This window comes from Larus michahellis, chromosome 1 (assembly GCF_964199755.1).
Source record: "Larus michahellis chromosome 1, bLarMic1.1, whole genome shotgun sequence".
NCBI lineage: Eukaryota > Metazoa > Chordata > Aves > Charadriiformes > Laridae > Larus > Larus michahellis.
In genome coordinates, this window is record NC_133896.1 from 45,782,930 (window position 1) to 45,808,207 (window position 25,278).

Here is a 25,278-nt window from a genome sequence, read left to right on the forward strand (position 1 = left end):
AGTATCACAGTTCTGTTTCGAATCATAAGACATTAAAACTGATGTCAAACACTTCACACTTGCCAGCTCAAAGAATACAGTCTCTGTTACCTATAAGGATGAATTTTGACTTCAAATGTAATAAACAAATCAATATTTCAGAGCTAGAAAAAACTCAGGGAAAGATCTTTAGCACCACTGTGAATAGGGACATTTAATTTGCTCGTTATGGATGATAGAAATGAGACACAAATTTAATACTCTCCATTTAATATTGCTTCCTACTAAATAAATAAATAAATAAATTCTGGCTTGGCCATTAGGCAGTTGAGAACTTAAAGGTTAATGGCAGCTTGAGGTAATTTACTGGGACCCAATCTGCATTACATCTGTATCTGTTACTTTTCCCAGTCATCAACATTTAGTGCTTTGCATAACTGTCATAAAAAAACATCTTTCTAATCATTTTGCAGGTTTTACCAGAAATATATGATACAGGCTGTCAAAGCTATTTGCAGTTCAGTATGCAGAGTTCATTGAGAAGAATGTCTTATCCTACTGGCTTGGCAAAAGAAAATCAATACATGAATTACATTTGAAATTTCATGTTCAAATGATTGCAGATTTTCTGATAGAACATAGTCTTAAAATACAGATCCAGTAACATGTTTTCAGAAATCTATTTGTTTGAACAAATTTTTACAGTCTAGTGTCCTACTGCTTCTACTGATGAAATTGTGTTCTCTGTATCTGTAAGTATTAGACAACTTTTGTGATGGTTTGTTGTGATTCAATGGAGTATGGATTGTTGTGATTCAGTGTTGTCTGGCTGTCAGGTTTAGCCTATGCAAATTAAAATGATATGATAAGAATGCCAAAGGAATAAGACATGTCCTGAATGGGTATCCATAGAGATAGAATAAAGAAATCAGGCTTATTTGGTTTATTTTAGGAGTGTACCCGTATATACAGTTCTTTTTAATTTAGTGGTTAAAATAATATTACCTGACAGGTTAAAAATAACCTTAATTCAAACTGTGTGTTATTTGTTTCAGATAAACTTGTATTTAACTCCAAGCCTTGGAAATGCAAACTTGACAAATACTTAATTATGAGAGATATATGAAGACTGGACATGGCAAGAAGTGAGTGAAAATGAATTGAATATTTAATTAATAAATTGTCTTTGTACCAATTTCTAGCAGTGCAATTGACAGTGATGACAATAAAGGAATGTTTGCTAAGATATGAAAACTACCAGAGTATATGGTTTCCTAGGAAAAATAATGCATTACATCTGAGTTGTATCTAACAAAGGTTTTGTTGTCTGTTTGGGTTTGTTTTCTGGGTGGTTTTTTTTTCCCCCTGCAGCTCTTGGGATCAGCCTTGTATTAAAGTTGGATTCAGTTGCAGTATAGATTGAAATTTTATTTCAATTCCTGTAATTTTCATGGAACAAAGGTTGATTGCTTTAATTGCCCAGTAAGCAGAGGGAAGTAAAACATCTGTTATTTGTTTGAATTAATATGCATTTATCAGATAGCACTGCCTGTATGCTATCTTTTTTTCTGAATCCAATCTTATTTGTATTTCTGGGAGAAACACTGTAAGGGGGGACTAACTAGGTGATATTTTGTTACATCAAATAAAATACTTAAGAAATACAGGTATATTTTGTAAATAAAACCTTGTGGAGTTTAGCATTGAATAGAGATCAATGTAATTACTGAAAATAACATTTATACTTGCACTCCATTTGACACGGTTCACTAGACAACAGATCTGAGAGTCAGGCTGATGCAATGCAATTCAGCATGTAAACTTGTTTTCAGTCTGTTTGCAAGAATGTCCTTAAAGACTAATGATCCAGCTGAGTGAAAAGTTTACATGAAGTGTGGTTAATTAGTATCTCTTTATTCATATGTTCTGACAGCATTAGACTATAGCTTATAGCACACGTGAAGAAAATTGAAGAACCTTCCTAAACTTGTTTGAATTTAAAAATCTAAGCTGTGCTGCAGTCAAATCCTACTTGATAATGGATGTTTTCTTTTTTCTTGCCTGCTTGTATTGATTTTTAATCGAGTTATCGTCCTTTAAGAGGAAACTCAGTCTCATTTCTCCTCAAGAAAGTTATTCTTAAAAAAAAAAAAAAAGTTAATGAATGCGAGCATGGACTGTGTTTGTGCTTTCTGTGATGTAAGGCAATTTAAAAAAAGAGCATTCTTTTGCTGGTGGTACTCAAACAAAAAGAACCAAGATAAAATGAGGAAGCAGTGAGGTGATTCTGGGATTGGTCTAATTAAAGAAGGACTAAGAGAAGATAACCAAACTGATACCAGTTATGCCTTCCAGCTCTGCTTCCTTTCTGACTCAAAACTAAAAGTAGCATATAACAATTCAGTGAAAATTGAATAAACCTAAAAAAACCCCAGAGATTAAAGTATCAAAGAAATAACAACATGAACAGCTGCTATAGCCCACTCTGTCTTCAAATTCCTTATGACTTTACTAGAGCATTTATAGAAACAGCATGCCACCTACATGCATACATGGCCATAAGCAATTTGTGCTTGGGTCAGGCACCATGTCTCCAGAAAACCTCCCTCTCTATTAATATTCAAAGAAGAAGAGACAGCTGTGACTGTTCAGTCTAAACAACCATGGAAAATAGAAACAGCACAGTATAGGAAGAAACAGTTGAGTGAATAACTTGTTGTAAATTATGTATATGATTAAGTTAGTCCTTTATTCTCCTTGTGGCCTCCCTATAAATAGATTGTGATTTCCTCCCATTTATTTTTCATTATATTTTACCCTGTAAATATCATTAAAAAGTCTTATTCAATGTATTTACACAGATTATTGCAAATGCAATCAGTGTTGCTTCTGTATTCTCCTCGTGACTCAAAGAGGTTGTATTCCTTTCATTCTTGCTGTCTTCGTTTCAGGAATCACAACTGGTAGATGATATAGCTCTCTATACAAGCATCTCAATCTGCACTTCCCTAAAAAGAAAGTCAGGTGGAAATACATTTCCTTTTTCAGTGAATTTAAGCTTACTGAGTACAGGCTTGTTTTTCTTAGTTACTCAGGGAAGAAATCCACCAACCACCCAGAGACCCATGTATCATAGGATGCAAGTTAATGGTATTTTCCTCTTACTATCTATGTTTGGCCGGCCTGCATGGCTGGCCTTCATATTTATCCAGTTTCCCATTTCCTCCCTAGTGAGAAGATAAATATTTTAAATCAAGAGGCCTTGAAACTCTTGGTACCAAGAGCTTTTAAAGAGCTGGCTAAGAATACATATGGCAGGTCATGCTCGTTTTTCTATAGTTCTGAGTGACTCCAAATACTGCTGGACAAATATATGGCTTATTCTTAAGAAGCTGGAAGGCTTGGGCTGATAAAAGTCCAGGCCAATAAATGGAAAGGTGATAAAATATTCAGGTAATAAAAAGTTACAGTATAGCACCATAAAGAAAACAGTCCACCTTTTTTTTGTGTGGCTTTTTGTGTGTTTGGTTTTCCTAGGGGTGGCAGAATGGGCTTTTATTATTATTATTATTATATTTTTTTAATGATAAATAAGACTTGCCAAAGTGGTCTGATTTCTTAGATTACATGTTTTAGTGAACGGAGGTAAATACCTATATGTATTATGTTCACACACTGTTGAGAGATTAGCTTTAATATTGCATTAAATTTAAAAGGATCAACACTCCTTAATCATCAGTAAGACATACCCTCAGTTGATTAAGGATGGCCTGCTGATCGATTTCAGGCACACTTGATGATGAAACATTTTCACTGGACAGTGTATCTTAGAGTTGTCTCCATGGAGAATGATACTAGGCTAGTATCAAAATTTTCATCATCATTTGGTGTGAATATAACAAGACTAGTCAAAAAGGGTGAAAAAACACATTAAAATATATAGAACAGTACTGGGCATCTACACATAGTGGTGTAGGTGGAACGCAAACATGGTAGGTAACAATGTACAGATGGAGACAAGGCAACCGTAAAGACCTGAATGGCCTAATGAGGTTCATTGAACCCCCTAAAAGTATCTGAATTTTAAAAAAATTTTCAGAAGGGAAATAAGAAATGTAGGTCAGACCAAAAGGCTGTGGACTAGAGACTGGAAGATTAGGACTTGAAGGTTTTAAAGGGTCAATAGTTGATCTTGAGCTCCTAATGTAATGTTATGGAAAAAAAAGATATGGTGGAGCTTAACTGTATCAACAGGAATACTGCTAATAAGAGGAGAAGGAGGTGACTTTTACCTCTGCTTATGGTACAGGGAAACTAATTTTGAAACATAACTATATTTTGAGGTTTCTGAAAAAGAGTGTTGAGAGTTTTTAAGGAAGTTATTCTCTAGTCCTCAAATAACAGGTTCAACATAAAGGGTTCGATTCATACTGTCGGCTAAAGGGAGATCAAGAATTGACTTTGTGAGCCTTTCAATCTTTTGGAAAAAGTCACACCAAAATAAAGAGGTAGAAAGTAAAGGTAAATAATGAATGGATACAAGTACAAATAAACGTGAGCAGAACAGAGATCATGCAATCTTGGATGAAAAGCAATGGCAATTAAAGGAAAGATTTCCAGTAATTTCAATGGCTTCTGAAACTGTTCCTTAGAGACATAAATAGGCAACTGCATATCTCAGATATACTTAAATTGTATTTTCGTTTATTTGAACCTGAATGCTTTTTGGTTCAAATTGAAAAATCCTGTTCAGGATCAACATGCATTATTCAGAGCTGTGAGGGAAGACGGGTGTTCACTGGGTAACAGTGATGAATATAATTAGTTGCAATAGTCGCTCTGATGTTTAATGACGTTTATGAAATAATAAATAATGGCAATGTCATGTGCCACACTTTAAATAATTGATTGCTTAATAGCATTTTGAAGGGAATTCAGTTCCCATAGGGATCAGTGTGAGAGCAAAGAGGATCTTTGATTGCATTTTAGTGTTTACAAGTAATAATGAGGGACATATCTCCAAAGACTTACATGTTCATTTCAACTCAGAGATGTATGAAACAATTGGCTAAAGCAAACTAAAAAGCCATTTTGAAAACCCCATTTTATCTGCTACGTTATTCTGTCCTTCTTATTTTCAATAGTTACTGGCCTGTGCTAAACTTAAGACTAGATATTTTTAATAACAATCTTTACTTCAGATGGTTCAACTATACTTTCTCTACCTTGTCTATTTCAGTGCTTTATTTCAAGAAAAAAGCATGTGTGCAGAAAGAAAAGAGACAGGAGGAACAGGCTGTAAAATTGTTAGCAGTAGTAGAAATAGTTAATTTTGTCTTATTTCTTAAGTAGTACCGAGTTTTGTTTGCTTGTTTAAAGTCATGTCACTCCATTTAAGACACTTGCAGGAGAAACGAATATTTCAGTTAATTCAATGTAAAACAGTCATCAGACTGTTCAGAAAGCATTCACTTAGCTCCTTTTTTCTGTCATTTTTCTTCTTTTCACATTCCACAATTCCTCTAATACATTAACTTTCTGTATCAGGCAAAACACCTTACTCCTGAAAATTCTCTTCTTAGCAGATCTTTCACATCCTCATAACTCAATGTTATTCTTCACAAAAGAGTGGGAGATTAAGAACCTGCATTTATGAAATTTTGCAATAAGCATCTGGAATATCATTGAAATGAAACTCCACAAAAAGGGTCTACTTTCTGAAAGGGTGTATAATTTTATAATGTAATGCAAGTCAGCTAGAGAAAAAGGGAAATAAAAACAAAATCAAAAATTAAATTAATTTTAATATTATTTTTTAATATTAATTTAAAAAGCTTGAAAACCAGTGATAAAAATCTGAACTACTATTATTTTTTAATTCTTTTCAGCTATTACATTTTCTACACTATTTTTGAAAGCATTTTCCCTGCATCAGTTGAGGCAAATCCTGCACCTCCATGTGTAGAGGGTCGTCTTCTCTCAGGAGACATTCAGACAGAAGTTTAGAGGGTAAAAATGTTCATAGAAGTATGCTCTGAATAATCTTGCAGTATAATATCCTTAATCTGCATTTTTACTCTTCATTAAACTGACTATCTTTGTGGCAAGACATTATGCCATGATGCCTAGAGGTCTGTATTTGAAATCAGTCATGAGCATCCTGTTCCAAAATACAGTACAAGCCAAACAGAACTTGGAAATGACCCCAGGGTACCAGTGGAAGAAGAGTAGAGGAAGAAAAAGTTTCATGTGTCATCTCTAGTAGTGGTCCCTGAGGAAACTGCCTCTAAAGTCTGTAGTGGGGGAAAATAGCCATTACCAACAGCATTGAATGTTTGGATAGGATGACGTTGGGAAAATCTACAGGCTTTGAATAGCCATAAAGAATTGCTGTTCTCATTAGAAATAGATGTCAAAATCCAGAAATGATTCATTGCTACATAAGACCAGAGTATGGGAAGAAGTTTTGCCAGTAAAATTTTTAGAAATAACAGAATTTTATGCACAGATTCTGGACTCCAATCTGAAGTAGATCTTTTCTGCATCTCATTTAAAATTTCAAAGTTCTACTTGTTTATTTTTCCCCCTTCCTATGAAATTTATTTCATGATTTCGTAATGAACTTTGGCATACAGTGAGAATAGAACTATTGCGAATTTCTTGCTGGTTGAAGATTGGATGTTTATTTTTCATCAAGGTGTTTTTCTTGTCTTCCAAGAGCTGTAGTTTGTAAAGTAAAAATGGAAATAAATAGAAATAAAACAGAAGCTATTCAAACTGAAAACTGTAAATATTGAAAGAAATAGCTGTAAAGTCATTAAGCAGTTGATAGAACCCAAGGTTTGCATGACTTATTTTGAAAATCATGATTTATCTAGAAAACAAGTCAAATATTCAGGCAACATTGGCAAGCTTTTCATGACAGGTAGGTGATTTTTCGTCTACCTTACTTTTTGTATGAAAAGAGAAATGCAGTATATTTGAAGATTAAGATCAAACCTGATACATGTCTGAGAGGAAAAAAATTTTCAGTGAACATTAGTAAGGCTCCTGAATATCCTAATTTAAAACTATTTACAAAAGAACCAAATGTTGCTAAGAAATACTCACTATTTTGCAAAGTGATTCATAAAACCATAACACGTATGCACTTGGAAAAAAAAACAACAAAAAACAAAAAAATCACAACCAAACTTAATTGTGTTTTAAAGCTTCAAAATGGTACCTTCAGTGCCCCCATTTCAATGAGCAGCTTCCAGGAAGAGAGAGAGAAAGCATTTTTCTGTGAACTTGATGCTTGATGCATTCCTGAAATATAAATTTGTGTTCACTTCTCAGCTAGTAATTATTTAATTATTCATTCCTTTACAATGAATAAAATCAAGCCTATATTACCCATGATGCATTCAGCTGGAGAATACAACTTTTCAAAATAGATGTGTGAAGCTAGGTTTCCAAATGTATTTTTAGACACTGACATAGGGGTTTTGATACTTAGAAGTACCAAGAATTCAGCAACCTCCTGCAAGAATTTATGGGACCTGTTTGAAGCTCAGTATTTTGGAAAATATGGCTTACAAATTGCATGTCTAAATTTAGTTCTGGACCTTGTTTTAAGTCAGTGATAAAAAAAAAAAGGTTTTGACTGATAGATTGCATTGCATAGATATGTATTTCATCTCCCATTTCACCAAACTAATTTTTCTCAGGTTTTTCGTTCTTCTTCCTAAAATTGTTGTTAAAAGAAGCTTCATTGTTACTGTTGTAGCTTGAAAGAATTTGAAAGATAAGCAAAAAATAAAGCGAGTTTCCAAACCGAGAATGTCCATTAATTTGAAAAGGAATCTCAGATGCCAGATTTTGCAGTCATATTCCATCTTACCATCATATTATATATCTTTAGGTTCATCTTGGCTCTCACCAAGCCTTCCTTGAACACTGATGGGGAACAGTTCTTATTTCCTGGGTTTCTCTTTCCTTTCGCTCTCTGAGATATGAGAGTGTGTGCGTGAGAGTGTGCTTTGTTGCTTTCAACCACAGATCAGGAAAGACACCTACCTCCACCTTAATAATGTATTTAATTCAAAGTTCATGGAAAAAAGAAGCAACCCAAAATTTAATGGATTATCTCTGGGAAATGTGAACAATTTGGGTAGTGTTTTAAGCTTCTCTGCTCAGTTGTAAGTGGTGATTTTTGCTGCTCATATGTTCTCCATTGTAATAATTCAATAAGATATACTGAAAGGGGAAATGTTCATGTTATTTTATTTTTTAAATCATTTTGGTAAGGGATCAAAGCCATAGACACTAAATGAATCGTGTGTGTATGCGAGTGTATTTGTGTGCTTGCATGTGTGTGTGGTTTATCTGGTATTATAAAATCCCTGCTGTGAAAACTTGATCCCACATAAACAGTGAAAATTGTTGGAAACTATTGCATCTCAGGAAATAATAAAGCTAAAGGGTTAGGTTGTAATTAATCTTTTAGTATCCATTACTTAAACAGACATATTCTAGTCAGTTCAGTGCAAAGCAGACATTTTCTGATTTTAAATAGAGGATGGCATCCTCAAAAAGCTAGTTAATAAATAGAAAGTGAAGAAAAAAACTCATTTGTCTGTCCCAGTGCCTGTGTTCATATAGGCTGTTATTTTAGACAAAATCCTTGCCATTTTTCTATGTTATAGAGCTCTTAACATGACGTCAGTAAAAAACCCCACAGAACAAAACAAAAAAATCAACAAAAAAAGAATAAAATATTTATGAATGACCGATCTGAAGAAAATTTCAAAAACTTACACTGTGCAGTCAGAGTATCCTCTGAGGAAATGAGATAATTATTATTGGAAAAAAAAAAAAAACCAACTGAGAGCATTACAAAAATGCTGAAAAATATTTAAGTTCAAGAACTAGATGTGTTTAGGTGCTGAATAAGAAGGTTGAGATATGGTATGATGGCTTTTAATAAATGTGTCAGGGACGTGCTGTAGTAGGTACAAAGTTTGTATGGACTGATTGTACTGAGTCCATAGGGATTGTTAGTTATTTTAGACAAAATCCTCATCCTTCCATGTTATATAGAGTTTAATGTATTGCCAGTCTGAAAAACAACACCCAGGAATAAAATTCAGTGACACTTCTTACCAATACAGCTTATCAAATTCTAAATGGTGGGGGAAAATACCGACAAAACCCTATCCTTGATTCCTGTTTGTTGGTGCCATTCAATGCAACAAAGGGCAGAAAAAAAAAACAGATCACCCAATCCTCAAAAACAGCACCCCAAAGCTAGGGTATTTTTTGAACACGCTCTTCCTGTGTCCTTTCTGCATGCATTGGTGCCCTCAAAGTATGCTTTACAAGAGGCTAGTGTGCTGCCATGTATATCCCTGGAACTTAAATAAATAACATTGATTACCATAGCATTTTTTCATGGAATATGTGTGCCAAAGACTGCTTGGCACTAAATATATTTGTACTGAATTGCAATGATTTGTAAATGAAAGAAACTGCAAGCATATGAAGTGTCTAAAAGCAAAACTGTAATGGAACAAAGTAACAACTAAGTTTTTGAACAGTTGTTCATGGCAACTACCTGGAGTTGCACCAGATTTTAAGAACAGCCTTGATAAATAGGACACAGCAAATTCCTTCTTTGTCTTTTTCACTGTTATGGGGTATAAAAAGGAGATTTCTGCACAAAGACAGAGAAAGTAACTCAGTAGGTAAATGTCAGTCATTGTAGTTGCAGGTAGAGCGTATGCAAAAGCAACTTAGGTAAGCAAGCTGAGTGCTCCATAGGAGACAGACAAAGCAGGAAACATGACACAGAAATAGCCCCCTGTCTGTTTAGCAGGATTCACAAATAAATTACCAACAAAAAGGGTGTAACAACAACGAAAATGTTTGCTGTCTGGTTTATTCATTTTATATAAACAGCCTCTTTCAAGGGGGAGATAAGGCAATCCCAACAAATTTTTTAAAAAATGGACCGAAGTAGGATTGGGGAAGATTACTCTGAACGTTGCAACTCTAAGAAGAAAGACACTTTCAAATAGATCATCAAAGAATATCCAAAAATTCCATGATTATTTTTTTTTAGTGAATAGATTCTAGTATATTGTTATATTAATAGCAATAGATTTACTGAATAAGGGGAAGCTTCACCATTGACTCGATTTATCAGACCTCCAGCTATTGATAAGGAAGTCACAAGGAGTTACTGTTGCTGTGATGAAAAAAGAAACAAATAGTTTGGATATGACTGAGCACGGTAAGATCTAACTCTTTTTTTCCCCCTGACAGGTATGAAATACAGCCTGCATAGGTTCGTCAGGAGGCATGGTGCTGTGTCTCTCTACAGGGAGACATTAAATTCTGTAAGTATATTGGAAAATACAGAAGATTTCTTCACTCCTTCAGTTCCTCAGGAAATTAATTGGCCAATTTCCAAATACTTTTTCATGTATTTAAAACTATATTGCAATGGGCTGTTGTTTTGGCACACTGGCTTAGCTCATGAGCATTGATTCAGGATCAGGTGACATTGTTATTTAAATTTTTCTGAGAATCACCTGCTTTTCAAATGTTTTAATAAGGTACAAGAGACATTTACTGATTATTGGGCGTTAAAGCAGAGTGCCAGTTACATAACTGGAGTTTAATATCTAATTTTTTAAATATCTTAAATTTGAAAACAATAAATGTAGAATAATGTAGATCAGTCTCTGGAAACCAATTTTCCTTCAATACAGTGCAGAGGATTTTTGATTCTTGACAGTTTAAGGTACAAGTTGCAACAATGGGGGTCATGTTTTGTTAATACCTCTTAAAAAAATGGAAACTATTATCTTGGATATATTATTGTTATAACATAAAAGTAAATTGTTTATATTTTGATGTACAGATTTTTTCCAGAATAAAATACCCTATGCAGAGTGACAGAGAGAAATTTTCTTAGAAAATGAGGTTCTTGACATTCATATTTAACATTCTGCATGATACCAATCCGCTATTCCATTTGAAGCATTTTCATTATCTTTATTTACTATTTGCATATAATCAATTTCCATATGTTTCTGACTCAAATTCTTCGCTTGAACAGTTTGCATTTTGACCTTTTGACTTTTTTTCCGTCAAGTTACCCGTGAAAAAAATGGGAATTGTGAAATTCATCTTTCCATGCTCAAAAAATGATGGACTTTATATATCTTTTGACTAATCCACTTTACAACTTATGTAAAGTCCTCAATTTTTTAATTGAAAATTAGCGGTGGGGTTCTTGATGCAGAGTAGGGTGTTACTAAAGATAATGAGATTTTGATCTGGTTAGGAAACTTCAGATGAAAAGTTTTCCATCAGAAAAGACAGATTTGCCAGAACTGAAACTTGTCAAAACTGTTAGGTTTCATAACAAGAACAGTTTCCTAGATCAAAATGACAGACGCAGGCAAATTGCATAAACTTTCAGAGTATCTTTAATGGCCACAACACTCATAGGTAATGTAGGAGAGGCAGACTCAAATCTCTGTTTTGTGCCTGATTCAGAATTTTCCTTCTGGCCTATTAATTTTCTATCATTTCCTTTTATTTCCCATGTTAAAATTTAGTTGCCATTACTACATATATATTAATGAAAACACGGGTATGCCCTGAAATGAAGTTATGTGGTATTATCCCTAGACTATAGAGTTAGAGTGTTTTGTTGAATCAACAAATATTAAAGAGCTAGTAAGAGCTTTCTGAACACAGTGAAATAAGATTTCAGATGAAACATTTAATTTCACAGAAACAAAGTAAGGAGAGGAGTACTTGAATTGTTATTTTCATTAAATATGTCCATGTGCTTAATATGTGAATAAGCAAAAACAACTACTGAGGTTAAAACCCCTGGCTTTTCAGAACAAGTTAATGCTTACTGATGATCGTAAGTAATGCCCAGTTCAGTCTACAGAATCATTTTCACTGATCTCAACAGACTTTTAGATCAGTTCTGCTTTCATCATTGCTTTTCACAACTCTTACAAAATCAAGAATCAATGTGAGGGTGAGCAGGGTTTTGGAATATCAGATGATTTAGATTTTCAAAAAAAAGCTCTCTGGGGCTTCTTAGGAAGGGCAAAGCAAAATCCAAGGAGCTGTAATGATTAGCCATTAATTAGCTTATGGTATTCGTTCATTTTCAACAACTGCTTTGCCTTTGCAGAATCCTTTGTAGCATGAGCATTTGTAGCATAAATCACGCCTGACTAATCTAGTGGCCTTCTATGATGGTGTAACTGCATCAGTGGACAAGGGAAGAGCTATGGATATCACCTATCTGGACTTCTGTAAAGCCTTTAATACAGTCCCCCACAATATTCCTGCCACTAAATTGGAGAGATATGAGTTTGACGGGTCGACTGGTAGATGGATAAGGAACTGACTGCATGGCCACATCCTATAGTCAATGGCTCAGTGCCCAAGTGGAAACCAGTAACGAGTGATGTCCCACAAGGGTCCATACTGGCACCAATACTATTTAATGTCTTCATCAATGACTTAGACAGTGGGATTGAGTGAACCTTCAGCAAATTTGCGTATGACACCAAGCTGAGTGGTGCAGTTGATTCACTAGAGGGAAGGGATGTCATCCAGAAGGACCTTAACAGGCTTGAGGAATGGGCCTGTGCAAACCTCATGAAGTTCAACAAGGTCAAGTGCAAGGTCCTGCACCTAGGTCAGGACAATTCCCAGTATCAATATGGACTGGGGGATGAACTGATTGAGAGCAGCCCTGTGGAGAAGGACTTAGGCATACTGATGGACGAAAAATTGGATATGAACTGGCAATGTTGCAGTTGCAGCCCAGAAAGCCAACTGTATCCTGGGCTTTATAAAAAGAAGTGCGGCCAGCAGGTTGAAGGAGGTGATTCTGCCCTTCTGCTCTGCTCTGGTGAGAGCCCACCTGGAGTACTGCGTCCCCAGTACAAGAAAGACATGAACCTGAGAGTGAGTCCAGAGAAGGGCCACAAAAATGATCAGAGGGCTGGAACACATCTCCTGTGAAGAAAAGCTGAGAGAGCTGGGGTTGTTCAGCTTAGAGAAGAGTAGGCTCTAAGCAGGCATCCAGCTTGATGTGTCTTTTCAATATATAAAAGGGACTTGTAAGAAAGATGGAGAGAGGACTGCAGTGATAGGACTAGGGAGAATTGCTTTAAACTAAAAGAGGGTAGATTTAGATTGGATATAAGGAAGACATTTTTTATGATGAGGGTGGTGAGACACTGGAACAGGTTTCCCAGAGAAATTGTAGATATCCCATCCCTGGAAACATTCTAGGTCAAGTTGGACAGGTCTTTGAGCAACCTGATCTAGTGAAAGATGGCAGCGATGTTGGACTAGGTGATCTTCAAAGCTCCCTTTCAACCCAAACCATTCTATGATTGTGTGATAAGAGCTGTATTTTTTCCCCTTGTCAGTGTCATACACATATTGCACCTACAGACTGTTGAATACCAACAATCCTAGCTTGTAGGTCAAGCCGGTTGCACTCCTCTATTGCTCACGCAGTACAGATTTATCAGTTGTGTGACAGGGCCTGTTTCAAAGCTGGTGGAAGTCGGCAAAATCAGTTCATAGTGGATCACACACTGGGTGATAAGGCTCCTTAATGTTCATCTGGCACTGACACTGCCTCTCTGAATTTCAGTAATCTTCTTTCTATTTTGTGTCTTAAAGAAGAGAGTGCAAGCAAATTGCATCAAGGAGCAGGTGAAGGAATGAAATTTGACAGACTAGTATAATCTTGTTACTTTATGGATAACACTAAAATCACAAAACAGAGCCTGAACCACAGCTGCTTTAATAAGTCATTTCTGATTGCATCCACAGGAAGCCAAAAAGCAAGCAACCACTCTGCCAGTCTCCAGTTTCAAATTTTCTTTATTACTGTACTTAGATATTTACAGTAACAGCCAAAATTTGCCAAAACCTCTGGAAGCACTCCCATCCCAGCTGTTTCCATGGGTTAGAATCTTCAAGCTTCTGACTAGTCATCAGGATTTGATTTTCTATTTGCATCATTTGCCATTTTGCCAGAAACATATTAGAAAGGTATCCAAAGTAATACTTACTGAATGGTGTGTGTAGATTGAAAAGAGGGAAAAAGGAGGAGTTTATTTACTGCACCCTAGTTCTACACAATGCATAGAAAGACGTATAAACCCTACTGCGCATCTTGTGATGGGCTGCCATCCAAAAAACTGGATGTCAACTAAAGTTACAAAAGGGAGTTTTGGCAAACAGCATTGCAGTGGCATGCCAGAATCCTCTTTGCCTAGCCTTTGTGTAGGCCAGTGATGTCTGTTCCTATAAGCACAGGCAGCTTGGTGTTTGCTCACTCCAACAAACAAATTATCATCTGAAACAGAGCAGGCGGAAGCAAGGGCACTTCCATCTACTACCTCTACACCAATCTTCCATGGTGGTGTAGGATGGAGGAGACTTTCTGTCTTCAGATATAAACCAAAGCAGTAGCTTTATTTAATACATTCTGCATAGTGTGGGGCAAATCTCAGACTTAAGAAAAAGAACAGACTATTTCTTCATTTTTTTTTTTGAATACTGGGGGCAAAATCTGAGTTCCAGTGCAATACATTTGTATGTACAACTGCATACACTCCTGCAAGATGAAGGAATATGTTTATTCAATGGTTTTAAATCCCAGAAAAAGTTTTATAATAATGAGCTAAAAGAATAGCATTGTTAGGTAATACAAATCTTTTTGCAATTTCTTTTTTATTATGCACTTGATGAGGTGGCAGATTAATGTTTCCTCATCTAATGCCTCTTTCTTTCTTTTAAGACTTCTGAGCATTGCAGGATGTTGCCACTTTTTTGTAAAGCCTCATTATTATGTTCTAGGTTCATTGTATGGACAGTACGTAAAAAACAAATTGTCTATGTATCAGTAAAAAATAAGCAAACAAAATCACCTTAAATAGCTATTTTATTTCCCTGTCTGCTTCTGAAGCATGACATTCACTATTGTGCCAGCATAAAATCTTGCATACTACATTAGATTTGCAGAAATCCTCTTTTGGATGTCACAAAAGATGGGTAAGGCTCCAAAGAAATATGAGGAGAACAGCTGCAATAGTACAGCATTTTTTGGGTGGGGATTGTTTCCATTTCTTTTCTCATTTTTTTTCTGCTTGTTTGTTTTGGTTTTTGTTTTTTGTTTTTTTTTCTCATGAGGGTTCTCCACAGACTTTTCTTTTTTTCCCTGTAATGAAACCTGGGATTCTCTTATGGTCAAAAGCTCTTGTGTTTTCTCATGATCTTGATCTCAGGCTTTAACTAACCTGTAAAATTTGGTCAGATTTGCAATAAAATAATGAGATTTAGCAACTCTGGAGGTCATCTAGTTTAGCCTCCCATTTGAAGTGGGACTGTTGCCAACATCGAGTCAGGTCTAGCATGTATCTAGCAGACCATTGAAAATCTCCAATGACAGAGGTCCCTTGACCTCCCTAGGAAACTTTCAATGCTGTTTTATGCTGGTAACTGCACTACCCTATTAATGAATTTTTTACCAGCAACTTCATCTTGTTATGTTGTTTGGTGCTACTACAAAAAGTATAATTCTGTTATCTTTGTAGCTGCCCTTCAAATGGCCATAGGCTGTTGTTAGATTTCCCCTCAGTCTTCTCTTTTTCTGGATTGAAGAACCCCTGCTCCCTCATCTCTCTTCACAGCATATGTGCTCCAGGTCCCTGGTCATAATGGCAACCCTCTGCTGAACTTCTTCAGTTTCTTCATATCCTTCTGGTATTGGGTGGAAGGCAAAATTATATGCAATATTTTGAGTGTAACCTCATTAATGCCAAATACGGAATGACAGCAGCTTTCCTTTACCTTTTAGCCATATTTCTCTTAACATAGACCAATACATTGTTTGGCTTCTATGCAATGACAGTACACTGTTCCACATGGAGTCTACTATAATTTTTAAGCTCTTACCAGCAGTGCTACTAGTTTCTAGCCTGTACAAATGCACAGGATTTTCCATCACAGTGTCCGACTGAACTTTGTCTTACCAAAGATCAGGAGGTTTCTGTTGGCCCCAGTCCTCAAATTTTTCAAACTCCCTCTGGACAGAAACTCTGTGCCAAAAACTCCGTGCCAAAAACTCCCCTTAGTTTAGTCATCTACAAATTTGCCTGTGGGTACACTCTGTGCCATCATCCAAGTGGCTGATGTTGAATATATAAGGAACACAGAATTGGCTTCTGGGACCCTCTGATTACTGCTGGCTAGCAGCCAACATCAAGTCAATAATCACTACTATTTGTGCCTGGCAGTCCAGCCACCTTTCAGTCCATCTGGTAGTTCATTTTTCCCAAAGTGAGGTCTGGGTTTTCTCAATTTCCAAATGGGAATGCCATTAAAGATGGTGTCAAAAGCTTTATTAACAATAAGGTAGAGTATGTATGCCCACCAGTCTCTCCTCATCCACATGTTCACTTGTTGTATGACAGAGAGTTTTCATGTTGGTCAAGCCGTTTTTAAATCTGTGCTAACTACTGCAGGCACATTTATTCTTCACGTGCTTGGAATAGAACCTAAGAGTAAATGTTTTGTGATCTTTCTGGGGACTGAGGTGATGCTGATCAGTTTGTTCCTTGGACCTACATCGGCTACTTTGCCTTTTCTAAAGGCAAGATGGGCATAGTGTTATTTTTTTAGTTTTTACTAGTCAGGCACCTCCCTGACTAGTCATCTAATCCCATCTTGTTCCAGGGATTTGAATGTATCCAGCTTGTTTGAGTCTGTTGTGTCCCAGCTGTTTATTGCCCTATGCCTTCCTACCTCTTCCCAGGTCACTCTTCTATAAAAACAGATTGCTAACAATCTCAGAATCCTGAATAGCTACTACTTTCCTATTTCCCTCTGTGAACCCCTCATGGCATTTGAGACTCTTGAATCAGAACATGTCAGACGAATGTCTCTAAAGAGAGTACTTAATTGAAATCAAATATATCAGACCTGCTACGACCTGCTACTGTCACATTTTCTGCTAGTATCAATCAAAAAGGGAAACTGTAGATCTCCAATGTACTATAGGCAAGAGGCAGAGGCAAAGGAAAGCGCCAAAATGCGTTTCCTTAGAATAACACTCATTTTTCATCCAAGAAATTTGCCAGTGGTGCACAGGGGAATGGTATATCTGAATATACAACCAAAGTAGGTCAGCAGTTGTTTTGATATGAGAGGGACTTTTCTTATCTTTAGAAAATATGCACATTTGGACCAGTTTTTGTTTAAAATTAATATATTTATTTGAAGCTTGCTATCTATGAAATGTGACAGAAGGACACACACCCACAAACACATACACCCCACACAGGCTTGAACCCGCATCAGTGATTGGAAAGACATGGGTAATAAAGAGAAATAGGATTGGTCTTTTTAAAAGATGTGACTGTTGTCTTTAGCAAAATTTCTAGTAGCATAACAGATTCAAATACGTGTCAGATATTCATTGTGAGAATACAGTAAATGAGTGTTCTAGTTTTCTACTATATTAGCACATGGAAAGCATTTTCTATTACAGATTTCAAGAGGGAAAAATATTTGCTGAATCAATGCACTGAATTATATGGAACAGTGTGTATTGTCAGCATCAGTGATAGTTTTGCATAAAAATTGAAAATCAGAAAAAAAAAATATTCCATTCTTGTTATATTTAAAATTACCATTGGAGCTGTTCATTTTAATTCAGAAAATATAACAGAAACAGTTTTCAAGAAAAAAAATGTTCATTTCTAAGTTCTCATTATTGTATTAGACGTCTTTCTGTTTTTGGCAAGTTCAGTTAGCTTCATTCAATCACATGTCAAAGAAGAAAACGATTGTAAAATGTGAATTCAGCAAATGGGAAATACTGCTAATGGAAATAGAAAGCAGTACAGGTATGACACTGGGGCAAACCAGAAGTTAACAATTCAGTGGCTGTTTTCTGATCCTTATATTAAGATTGGTTTTTTTTGCTAACAAATTGGATTACTTTCTCCACCCAAATCTCCTTCCCCCTCCTTCCCACTCACCCCATGTACAGGAAATAGAAGTTAATTTAACCCTGTTGTTAGGAAGTGGAGCTCATTTATAAATTAAACTGGGTGGTAATTTGGCTTCAGCCTAGAGAATATGTATCAGAAAAGTGTATTTGCTGGATTTTTTTTTTTATAACTCAGCATAAATACTGACCTTTCATTTTTAACACCGAAAATTTGCTAGAAATAAGTTGAAAGGCAATTTAGAAGTTATAAGTAATTACAGACAGCTGAGTAATTTACATAATTGCTTTAGCTATTTATATCTGAAAGAACATGATTTCCTCCCACTTATTGGAAGTTGATCATTAAAGGAATTTTTATTATATGTATTACTTCATTGCAAATTTTGAACATGATATTCAAAACACAGTAATTCAGTTTCAAACCACTCTGTTAACAAATGATCGTTAAGGTCATAAGAGACATCAGATATTCAAACTGTTCGAGTCTAGTGAAGAAAAATTCACTAAAAAACATGATTTGCATGATAGATGCAGAAACAAAAATGCTTCTTTTAAAATTTTTACTCACTTTCTAGTTTGTAATTTCAAATTTCTCACTGAAATGATAGTGTCTGTTAGTAACCCTACCAAGAAACAATTGAAAATCTTACAAAACTTTGGAACTGCAGGAGTAAAGTCTTAAACAAAGACCTGTAAAGCTGGTAATTGTAGTCCTACAGAAATCAGTGGCAAATTTTCCACTGTCTTCAATGGGGCCATGGTTTTACCACATACAGTGCAATATTTGCAGTAATGTGAAATAGAGAAAGTTGCGCATTTTGCACTGTTATTGATTCCTGATCAGTCGATACTATTGCTAGGAGGAGACCTTGCAGTAGTCATTGTGGCACTGAATCTTTTACAGAGTGAAGAAGGCTGATGAGACATATCAGGTAAACAGCATCAAAAAATTTTATAAACTGCTACAGGTTTTCTTTTCTAGGTCACACAGGCCTTGCCCAAGGCAATGTTGATTGAAAAAAATAGGCTTCTGTAAGATTTATTGGCTGGGTACAGAGTTTAAATGTAATGTGTCAGAGTGCTGTGAAGCAATTGTGTGTGCATGCCTGGTTGTAGTTGCGAAGGATGCAGTCAGACTCTTGTCTGCTCACTTAATTGCCTGTGTGTCAAGAGTCTGAGGGATTTGGGATTCTTACTACCCAAAACATTATCTCATTCCACATAAATTATAACCTTTCTGTATGAACCATCAAGTGTGCAAGCTTAATATTCACTTTCTAGGAGTATCAGTGCAACTGTTTATCCAGCTCTAGAAACTATTCAGCTCAGATTTTAATGACGTGGGTTTGGAGTAGAGAGAAAATGCTTTTTGGTTTCTTGGGAAACAAGTCTATTTCGGTTCAAGGATGAATGTTAATACAATAATTTCATTACTGTGTGTCCTAGTTGAAATAGTAATTTGTTAGAGGATTAAAAAGGATTTAGCGTATTGCATGGCATATAGCTGTATAAATGTAATGGCAAGAACTGAATCATAGGGTTGTGCAATGTATGCCTTGTGTGTTAGCAAGATTAATTTAAATATAATAATTCAATCTGGGGACATACGTATTTTATGTCACATTCATGTACATTGTAAACAGTGGTTCAGAGGCATATTTGTCACAAAGGTACTTTATTATTAGTGACCTAAGATGAGGTATACATGAAATCAGATTTAGTTTAGTTCAAATCAGTGCTTTCACATGCTTTCAAAAGTGTTTTTAAAATGTCTCAGTCAGAGGTCCTTTCTGCATTAGAAAAGTTATGCACTTTGGACTGGAGTAGAGGAATGTCGATGAAATGATAAATTAGCAAGCATGACTTTGCAATCAGTATAGACCAAGGAGAATTATAATAATACAGCCATGCTAGGTCACGCCAAAGATTTATCTAGTCCAGTATTCATTTTAGAAAAAAATGACAGTGGATACATTCAGTGCAATCCCCTAGTGGTACTTTCCCTGGTAAATCCTTCCAGAAATCTGCAGGTTTAGTATTTTCTGAGCTATAGATCGTACCTTTGTGTTTAAATGTATTTGATGGAATTTTCTTCCATGGATATTCCTAATCCTTTCTAAGTCTATGTTTTGGCTTTTACAATATCCTATGGAAAAGACTTCCATATTTTTGTCATGTATTTCACTTCCTTTTGTTTATTTTAAATCGTCTGTTTAATATTACTCAGACTAATTTACATTCACAGAAGATTATGACGAGCATCAAGTTATCCGATCCAAATTACTTCATAGTCAAGAACAATGAATAGCACTTGCTTTTTTTTTTTTTCAGTAACATATCTTGTACAGTAATGGCCAATAACTGACAAGATAAAATGATGCTCTGTGTTGCTGAAAAATGTTATCCATGTGGCTGCCATTTTTGAACGTTCCATTGAAACTCTTAGAAAAGCAAGGGTGGGGGGAATTTCTCCTTTAAAATCTCAAACCAGCCAAAACAAAATATTAAAAAAAAAAAAAAAAAGAAGAAAAAGTCCATAGTTTTTAATAATAACAATTTCTAACTCTGGCTTGTAAGATATTTTTGTATTGCCATTGACATTGGAAACACTTGTTCAGAGCAAGAGAATGCATCATGACATCTTTGAGATGATGAGGAATTTGAGGAATGCACTAACAGGACTACGTTCAAATGGTTGTAAAGTCAGAATTAGGTGTACTCCAAGCTTATTTCTCAACAGATACCACCTACTCTCAAGCATTATTTAATGTTTAAGAACCTGTCAAAGGCCCCTCAATTGGAGTTCATTTCAAGGTGACAGTGGTGCCAGCCCCTGTTTGGACCACAGCTTAGTTATCAAGTATCAAATTATTCATCAGAAAAAGAACTCAAATTGTTCTCAGCCTGAGAGTGACTGAACACTGGAATTTTATATTCTTCTTTAGAATCCTGAACACTACTCTGTGGCACAACTATGGTCCAGTCTACTCTACTAAAGAGGCATCTTACTAAGCAGCTTTACTGCAGCTGAGAAAGACACCTGCATAAGGCTGGAACATGTGAAATAAAAGGGAATCAAACTTTGTAGTCAAGAAGATTCCCCAAAAAAGAAGTCCTGGGATTTTATGTCTGCTGCTCTATTCTATTTATACATATTATCCCAAGACTCTTAAATGGAAAAAAACATATGCAATACTTTGAGGTGAGTACAGAATGTTTCTTCAGCAGTGAAGGACCATTTGTCACTAGATTACAGGGAGGTCCTTCTTCTTGTTTCCCCTTTCTCTGTTGCAAAATAGCATTTTTATGTTTTTAAGAATCATAGAGAATAAGTTAATTGCCAAAAATAATCTAAACCAGGCTTGTAGACGAGGAGCATATGAACAGGACATATTAATCAGCACTCAGTGGCTGATGCAGGATAGGACATGCAGGATGCCCAGAGGCACTGTGCAAGGGACTGTGTGGGGCTGCTGGAGCTGGTGCTACATTGCAAAGGTATATTAGGGAGTTTGGTTCCCAACAGAACCTGCAGTGACCGCCCCATGACATAGCTTTGACCAAGACACAACTCCTGAGGAAGGACAAAGTTGCCCTGGTACTAGATTGCCAGAAGTGCCTGTGGTTTCTCCTGCCCCAGGGCTGACACCTGTGGGATGTGCACCCTAGCAGAGACACGGGGCTGTCAAGTGAAGGAGCTACAGGAGGACATGGAAAGGATCCTTGCAGGAGATTCAGAGGGAGAAAGTACATAAAGTACAAGGAAAAGCGTAAGAATGGGGCGGAACATAGGAGACTGTCATGGACAGTATGATGTGGGAGGCTACCACACTTCCCCAGACAAAGCTGGGTGCCCGTCCAAAGTGCACATGCATGAACACATGCAGCATGGAAAACAAACAGGAGAAATTAGAAGTCCTTGTGCACTCATGAATGTATAATCTCATTAGGATCACAGAGACTTAGGGCACATTGGTAGGTATGGGCTTTTTGGGAGAGGCAGGCGAGGAAGACAGGATGGAGATTTGCACTCTGTGTACGGGAGCACTTGACTATGTGGAGTTTTGCTCTGTGACAAGATAATCAATACCTGACAGGTTAAAGAATAGAAACCGTCAAGAGGGAAACTGTGGTGAGAGTCCCCTACAGAGGACCCCCACCAGAGGAAGAAACAGATGAATTCTTCTTTACAGACTATAGAGGAAGAAGGCTCATGGTTGAAAACCCTGGTACTCATGGAAAATTTTATCTTGATATCTGCTTTACATGCAGGGCACAAACAAGGCCACATGAGTTTGGCAAGGCAAATAGGGGATGTACTCTGCAGGACCTGCTATACATAAACAAGGAAGAACTAGTCAAGGATGTGAAGACTGATAGAAACCTCCACTAGTATACGATGGTAGAGTTTAAGATCCTAAAAGACAGGGGTAAGAACTGGACAGAGTCCTGGGCAACCTGCCATAGCTGACCCTGCTTCAGCAGGATAGGTTAGACTTGACAAGCTCTTTGCAATCCCTGCAAACCTCAAATAGTCTGTGATCCTGTGAAGGTGAATAGCAGAATAGCAACCCTGGTATTCAGGAGAGTTGACCTAGTTTTTTTCATGGAAATACTGCGCAGACTTCCCTGGGAGGTAGCCGTGAAGAACAAGGTCCTCTGCTCTGCTGGAGCAGAGTTGGTTGACCTACAAGGACCACCTCTTCAGGGCACAAGAATGGTCCATCCTGATGTGCAGGACGGCAAGCAAGCATGGCAGAAGGCGAGCACAGATGAAGAGGGAACTCTGGACTGAAACAGTATAAAAATATTTTTTGGCTATCCAGTCAGTAAGAGAATGATAGGACCCTAGGACCCTAATAAGACAATAAAGTGCATCGAAGCCTTCTGAAGAGGCTAGCTTATGTTACTAGAGGTGTTCTTCATGGGACAATAATTAGCTGATTATATTTAATGTCTTTCATTAACAGCTATGATGACTAGTTGAGAAGCACCTTCAGTAAGTTTGTGGATGACACCAAACTGGGAGCAGTACTCAATATGCTGGAGGGAAAGGTGACAATCCACAGGGATTTCAATGTGCTGGAAAAAATGCACTAACAGAGACCTCATGAAATTTAACAATAATGAGAGTGGAATAACCTGCTGCAAGAGGGCAGGCCTAACTGGCTTGAAATCACCTTTGAGGGAAAGGCCTTGGAAGTCCTCGTGGCCAGCAAGTTGATCATGAGTCAGCAGTGCGCTCTTGCGGTTATGAAGGCGAACTGCATATTGAGCAGCAGCGGTAAGAATGGAGTCAGTAAAATGACTGAAGTGATTAGCCCCATCTATTTCGCACCTGGTACCACATTTTGAGTGCTGCATTGAAATTTAGGTTCCCCAGTACAAGACATTCACAAACTGAAACAAGCCCAATGGAGGGTTACCAAGAGGGCTAGAAAATATCCCTTATGGGAAGAGTCTGAGAAAACTGGTGTTGGCTTTTTTTTCAATCTGAAGAAGACAAGTTAGTGAAGTCTTACTGCTTTTTTCAACTACCTAATGGGTTGTTATAAAGAAGATGAAGCCATACTGCTCTTAGAAGTACACGGAGAAAATACAAGACTGGGCAAGAACCTGAGCAATCTGATGAAACATTAAATTTATCCCTGCTTTGAGCTGGACCTTAGATCAGATGACCTCCACGAATACTCTCCAATCCACTATATTCTAAGATTTTAAGTTATAGAAAACAGTATCTATTGAGCAGATCTTAAGTTTCAATGATTCCTGTTACAGCCACAAGGGCAGAAAAGTTAATTTTTCAGAACACAAAATATTGTAAGAACCTTTTTTTATCCATGTTTTTGCTTCTAGACTTTTCCAGCTGTGATTTTATATGCTCATCTAGAGGTTTCAGTTCTCTTAAACCATACTATACATAAAATTCTGAGAGTTAAGTTTCTCTTTCGTAAAGGAAATTGTGTTCCTTGGAGGGTCAGTTCTACTGAATATCACTAAACTCACGTAAAATACATTTCTTTTCTGCAAGACAGAGCGTTTTAAAGCTTCAGGTCTGTATGCATTGTCTAGCTGTACTGGGCACAGCTTACACCTCATAAAGCCATAACACTGTTATTTCATTTTTTCCTATGCAGTATGTGTGAATGCGTTCTATTCCTTGGTAAAATTCTGTTTTTCCATTCTGCTCCATGGGACATGACTCTGGAACAAATATTAGTTTAAACCTACAATGTAAAGGAGAAAATTATAAAAACAGGCCAGCAATAAGCTATAATAATCACTGTAATGTGTTTTATGCTTTCACAGTGCTTCTGGTTTATCAGCCAGTGCAGTTATGGATAGATTAATATCTGCTGCTTTCCATGTTGTACTCTGAGGGTACTGCTCAGATGAAGAACACATACTGAAGAGTAGAGAGTTAACAGAATGAGGACCCACACATAGGAGTATCTCAGAATACCTATTTCCAATTGACCAAATAGCTATTAACAAATTCATCAATATTCAGAATATCCATTAAAATCATTGCTAACCTGAACTCTTTCTTCTTTTCTAGTGAACAGTAAAAGCGCATTAGCAATGTAGAACTAAGAGCATGCAGTAAATATTCTCTGTGATGACAGCATATATAATTATGCCAATCAAGACTTCAATTTTCAGGCATGTAATTACCTAAACACTACTTTTGAGCAATCTGAACTTGAGAAAGACAGTTATGGCAAGACAGAATTCTTCGTATCTTTCAGGCTGTGTAGCTGTGTCTGAGTGCTACTTCTACACATAGCCCTAGAACTTACAGGTAATCATTGTTTTACATGTTTGACATGGAAGGAAATATATTTGTTTCTTCTTTCATGTTTCTCTGTCCTTACATTTACATCCTGCTTCTCGCCCTTACATTCACTCACATCCTCCCTTCTCTTTTTCCTGGTACCAGATTATCTGGCTCAAATGTGTTTTTTAGAGGTAAGCAGACAATAGAACATGCATTAATGCCCTCCATTCAAGTGAGGCGGGGGGTGGGGACTGGTTGGTGTGTTAACATTTATTTAGTATCTAGGTCATTATTACTAAATGAAGTCCAAAAAGACACAATCCAAGAGATCTACTTAAGCATCTAGGAATTAAAATGAAGAAAATATGCATAATATATACTGCTGTCATAAAAAAAAATCTGATTTAAAATGGTTTATATAGTGTCCTCACAAAAATGGAACCATAGATTTTACTCTATG